The sequence below is a fragment of the Peromyscus maniculatus genome, chromosome 1, assembly GCF_049852395.1.
Source record: "Peromyscus maniculatus bairdii isolate BWxNUB_F1_BW_parent chromosome 1, HU_Pman_BW_mat_3.1, whole genome shotgun sequence".
Classification (NCBI taxonomy): Eukaryota; Metazoa; Chordata; class Mammalia; order Rodentia; family Cricetidae; genus Peromyscus; species Peromyscus maniculatus.
This window is the reverse complement of record NC_134852.1, coordinates 56,895,901-56,901,900: the sequence shown is the minus strand read 5'-3', so window position 1 is coordinate 56,901,900 and position 6,000 is coordinate 56,895,901. Positions and strand designations below refer to the sequence as shown.

Genomic DNA, 6,000 nt, shown 5'->3' with positions numbered 1-6,000 from the left:
ATTCAAGTTCATAAAGACCCTTGTTTCAAACAGCCATCTTGTAAACAATGCCATTGTCCTCTTTATATGTTGCCTTATTCATCTCAATAATCATGTCATTTCATCCTACATTACTAATTGTCTTGTTTCACTTGCTTACCCTCAATGTTCTTGTTTGTCTATGATTGCATAGATTGAAATGTACAATGTGCACACATATACAAAAACACAAATGCACATGCACACTGTATACTCATGAAGTCATACAGATAAATACATAAGCATATTACTAATGCATAAATATTTATACATATATACAGATAAATGTGCAAACATGAATATATACATATATATGCATGTACATACAGAAGCATACATATGTACACGACTCAGAAAATAGGCAAAGTCACATACACAAATATAGGTGTCTTCACTGGTATATATACAAAAATGCAATCATATACATATGCTTACACACAAACACATATACACATTCACACAAAAAATATACATGATCTATACTGTACACACACAAGAATGCACGCACATACACATACATACACAATACACAAATATACACATAAAAACACATGCATAAATTTACAAAAAAACTCATATAGAACAAACTCATATGTACAATTACACACACATACACAAGCACACACAAATGCACACTTAACACACATATACATGCACACACATACAGATATAAATACACACAAATACATACATATGTACAATGCACACATACACATGAACATACATATATGCATACCTAAATACACATACATGTAAATAAACACAGAACACATACATATACAATGCATGCATACACAGGCACACACATACACACATGCACATGCACACTTGCAAACGTACATATACACCTGCACACACAGATTGAACTAGCTGCTGAAGCCAGGCTGATGACCATGCCCCTGTCCTCACTGACTTTGATGCTTTATCTTTGCAATAGTTTATTTTCCCTCCTCACTCAACTGTGAGTCTGTTAAATACTGCTTTCAGAGGAAGATGGGTTCATGGTTGTGTGAAATCACCACTCCGTTTCCTGATCTTTGGGTCAGTAATGATCTTGCTGGAGACTAGCAGAATGTGTCCTGTCATCTTTAGCGTTTTGGCCTCCTCCACACGAATATTATGTATTTATGCCATTCCATCTTCGAGAGGGACTCACATCCCAATCACATGTGAAAGGAGGACTTATCCCTTATACACTCAATGGCAGAATTATTAAAGTGAGGTTGTCTTTTTTTTTGTTGTTGTTGTTGCTTTCTGTTTGATGGAATGTGTGTAAATGCTCATGAGAGATTATCATTACTGGTAAGCCTGGATGTTTAGCAGCTCAGTTTTAGCTCACAGACTGTTAAGACTAAACCTCTCTAGGAGTAAAGTGAACAGATGCCACAGCTCATTTGCATGAAGATGAGAGGATTCTGAGTGAAGTGAAGTGGTAATTAGGTCCATGGAAAGGAATCAGCAAAGTGATGGTGCCTCCCAGTTTATGCTTGAACTTGCTGAGCACCTGACAATTGTCAATGCATCTTTTTCTTTTTCATGGGAACTCCTGGGTCTTCACAGCCTTTGGGCATCTGGAGAAAATACATAGTATTTTCAGTTCTTGGGGGTGCAGACTGTTCTCTGAACAGTAAGCAGATTATTAATGAATATATTAACTTGATGTTCTTTGCAAATATTTATTTAAAGGCTTAAGGGGATATGAAAAACAAGGCCTTTATAAGTTGAAATGAGTCTTGCTACCTATGCAAAAGTCTATTTGAACCCATTGTTTATCTTCTGTGTTATCTTTCACAGAAGCATGGTGTGAGAAGAAAGGGACTGTTGTGTAATTAATTGAGATATTTAAAAGGGAATTTTCATGTGATAAAAGCCTGGAGTTACATATCAAGTGTTACCTTAGGAAGATCTTCAACTTTCCATCAAAATTATAATTTCAGAGAGATGTTTGAATATTACATTTCCCATTGCACACTGAAGAACAGAGTCAAAGAGTTTCAATTTTACACAAGTAAATCTACAAAATATGTTAAAATTCCAGCATTAGAGATCCACATTGCCCAATATGTGTGAACAATAATTCCACCAGTAACATATGTGCACACCAAATTGTGAACAAAGCGCCCTTCCCTTTACACATTCTAGTCAGAAATGAGGAAAAATATATGCCTAAGGAGAATCACCTTGGTAAAGACACCAATTTGAGAATGATTCATGAAGGAGCATGCACACATCCCACCCCATCCCCCACTCTTGCCAGTTAGAAATGCAGTTAACAGTCTACTGCTTGTGACTGTGTCAGAGTGGAGGGAGAGCTTGTGGGACTGACTCTGTAGTCCAGGTGTAACGTGTCATGTGGGACTGAATTAGAGGACCCCCGTGCTTTGGCAGTGGGGAATTTCTAACACATGGAGACCTGCCCCTGTCAGCAGTGACTGTGTTAAGAAAGTAAGTGTGACAGTTTGGTTTCTCTTATCTCATTAAGAGAGTGTTTGAGATTTACTAAAGAAGATATTTCTACCATCTAAGATCTCCAATGCTTCAGGGTTGAATTACAAAACTGGGAATAGTGTTACTGGAAAAGGATCAAAGGGTAGCTGTGGTGGTAATCTAATTGTACTGAATTATTATTTTGATTGTATGTTAATAAATAAAGTTGTCTGGGAGTCAGAGCTATTAGAGCCATAGCAAGAGTGTGGCGGTGGTGGCACACGCCTTTAATCCCATAGATATCTGTGTGTTCAGGGTCAGAGCTATTAGAGCCATAGCAAGAGTGTGGTGGTGGTGGCACACGCCTTTAATCCCATAAGATCTCTGTGTGTTCAGGATACAGCCAGCATTGGAGACATATGCCTTTAAGACCTAGGGGGCTGTACATTCAGACAGTGACGAGGCAGTCATGTGTTTGGGTTTACAACCAATGAGAAGGCAGAACAACATACTTTAAAAAAACGAACCGACAGGAAGTAGGTCTCTTTTCGCGAAGCTGGGACAGCAGGAGGAAGGGTGAGATTTTAGCTCTGAGCTCTGACTTCTCGGCTTTCTCTTTAAAAAAAAAAAAAAAGTCTGCAGGAAACCATGACCATGCTTAACAGCAACTTTGAAATCTTCAAAAGGACTATGGTAAAACCATTAAGCTGATTAACACCACGGAAAGATCTGCTTTGGACTACAAACTGGTTAGGACAATTCTGAGATGGCTAGCTGAGATGAACCAGCCTGACAGACTACTCGAACAAGGACTTGAAACAAGCCCTGAACTTTCCTATTATGCAGAGACTGGACAAACGATACAGGACTTGATGATTAACCCCCAAATTTTCTTTTCAAGATTCCCTAAAGATATCTTCACCCCTAGAAAGCAAAAAGAAAAAAAGAATATAGATATGAGATAGATCATCGAATCTACTCTGAGAAAAAAGATAAAGAAATAATAGGATAAATAGGTAGATCACTGAATCTACACTGAAGAAAAAGGGGAAGATATAAAAATGACAAAAGGTAGACTACTGAATCTATTATGAAAAGAAAGAAGAGAAAATATGGATATGATAAGGTAAAAAGGGAGATTATGGAATCTACTTTTAAAAAGGAACTACTTGTTTTAAATAAGATAAGTAATGAAAATTTTTTGGTCTGAGTTTATCAGATGTTACTGGACTGGACATTGTTAATATATATAATGGAGTTTTTTATCTGAAAAATGTTAATGGACTAGACATCATTAATGTAATTTTGGCTGTATATATTGTATATACTTATTAGATAGTTTTTCTTGTATTAGTTATAAGCTTTTTTAATTTTAGACAGAAAGAGTGGAGATGTGGTGGTATTGTGTTCACCAAAATATTGTGTACCTTAATAAACTTACCTGGGGTCAGAGAACAGACAAGCCACTAGTTAGTCAGTGATAGCATACGCCTTTAATCCTAGCATTCCAGAGATAGAAATCCCTCTGGATCTCTGTGAGTTCAAGGCCACATTGGAAATAGCCAAGCATGGTGACACACACCTTTAATCCCAGAAAGCCAGCCTTTAATCCCAGGGTGTGGTGGTAGAAAGTAGAAAGATATATAAGGCATGAGGACCAGAAACTAGAGGCTTTTGGCTGGTTAAGCATTTGGCCTGGTTAAGCTTTCAGGCTATGGAGCAACACAGTTCAGCTGAGATTCATTCTGGATGAGGACTCAGAGGCTTCCAGTCTGAGGAAACAGGACCAGCTGAGGAACTGGTGAGGTGAGATAGCTGTGGCTTATTCTGTCTCTCTGATCTACCAGCATGGACCCCAATAACTCGCCTCGGGTTTGATTTTATTAATAAGAACCTTTAAGAATCCTGCAACAGGTAGCAATTAGATATGTAAGAATACAGAAATGGACCTTGAGAGGGAAGGCTAGACAGCTCTCAACAGACCTCTCTGGAACAGCAGAACTTAACCTGATTTATTAACTTATTTTTCATGGTGGAAATTGAAGCTAAGATCCAGTGCATGTATTTTAAAACATATTTATTTTTTTGAAAACTTACTACAAAATATTTTGATCATATTCACTCTCTATTATCTCAACTCCTTCAAGAGCTCCTTCAACCTCCCTACCGTCTCAACTTCATATTCTTTCTTCATTTTGTATAATAAGTTTTCTAGGCCATTTAGTAGTCCTGCATACTCATGGTAATGAGGCACTCCAGAGCAGCACCGTAGATTTACCAGAAGCCACACCATTAAAGGAATCTGACTTTCTCCCTCCCATTACCTATCCATTGTACATTTGAGCAACGCTTGATACTCACAACCCAAACTCATGAACTTTCTTTTCAGACTTCACTATGACTGTACATAAATCAACATTAATTTTATGACTTGTCTATTCTTCAAATTCAGACAACATTTTCTATTTGTAGGGCACCTACAGCCCAGTCAGTCTTTATTAATTGAATGTAATTCACCAAGTCCAGGATGGCCTACCTTTGTATCAAAACACACATCTCTTCTACTTCATGAAATATCCTTCTACTGTTCCTTTATTTGTTTCTTTTTCCTGTTGTTGAATTAAATTTATTTCTTAACCAAAGACATCAGATATTTTCTGTGGCTCTAATACATATGGAAAGCTTCTTTCCCTTTGCTCAATTTCATACTATCTTTATATTTTGGTTTATATTTTATATGAATTTCTTTTATTTTGTCATGTTTAAGGTCTTTTTTGTATATAAATAAAAGAGTTTCTGGCATGTAATACTACTGAGTAAATGGATAAATTTTCAGAATTGATATAATTGCCATAGAAAAATGATGAAAGCAATCTACATATCAGCCCAAACTAAGGTACTCTCTGCCTTTTTTGTCTTAATATTCCTGCCTACACCTTTTGTTAAAACACCACAAAAAAAGACTACATGGAGATATGTCTCCTCTCCATGTCAAACTCTTTCAGTGAACCACAGAAAGAGGAGAGGAAAAGTGCAGGACGATATTTTCAAAGCAAGATGAAATGAGTTACAGCTTCAGAATCACAGCCTAGATATTCACTGCTGAGACTGATGAGACTGTTTAGAATAGGCAAGAAGAGGCCTGATTCTTCAGGACTTTAGAATGCTACAAACCTATAGTCAGAAACAAAGTCACTTGAGAATGCTTACACTAGAAATTCTCCTATTCATTGTGCTCAACTATGTGAGCAATTATTCTTATTAAATTATGAACTTAATTCAACTTGTGAGCCCTAACTCTGGCAAGACATCCAGCCAGGTAGAGCCACCTTTCCCTTTTTCCCTTCTTCTTCTTCTTCTTCTTCTTCTTCTTCTTCTTCTTCTTCTTCTTCTTCTTCTTCTTCTTCTTCTTCTTCTTCTTCTTCTTCTCCTCCTCCTCCTCCTCCTCCTCCTCCTCCTCCTCCTCCTCCTCCTCCTCCTCCTCCTTCTTCTTCTCCCTCCTCCTCCTCCTCCTCCTCCTCCTCCTCCTCCTCCTCCTCCTTTTGTAGATCAGGC

The 6,000-nt window shown here is 37.5% G+C and overlaps 1 protein-coding gene and 1 long non-coding RNA gene across 2 annotated transcripts in view; one reads left to right on the top strand and one right to left on the bottom strand.

Annotated features, from left to right (window-relative positions):
* Positions 1-265: 265 nt before the first annotated feature.
* On the bottom strand, positions 266-2,018 carry LOC143272026 (uncharacterized). The gene is made up of 2 exons (XR_013049402.1): positions 1,914-2,018; positions 266-1,589 (listed from the first exon to the last, which is right to left on the bottom strand). It is a non-coding gene; the product is annotated as an uncharacterized LOC143272026 (long non-coding RNA).
* Positions 2,019-2,310: 292 nt separating this feature from the next.
* LOC143266973 (STAM-binding protein-like) overlaps positions 2,311-6,000 on the top strand; it is a 203,351-nt gene continuing 199,661 nt past the window's right edge. The window contains exon 1 of the mRNA XM_076543070.1: positions 2,311-2,463. The gene's annotated coding sequence lies outside the window, so the exon portion shown is untranslated. The remainder of the gene's footprint in view (positions 2,464-6,000) is intronic.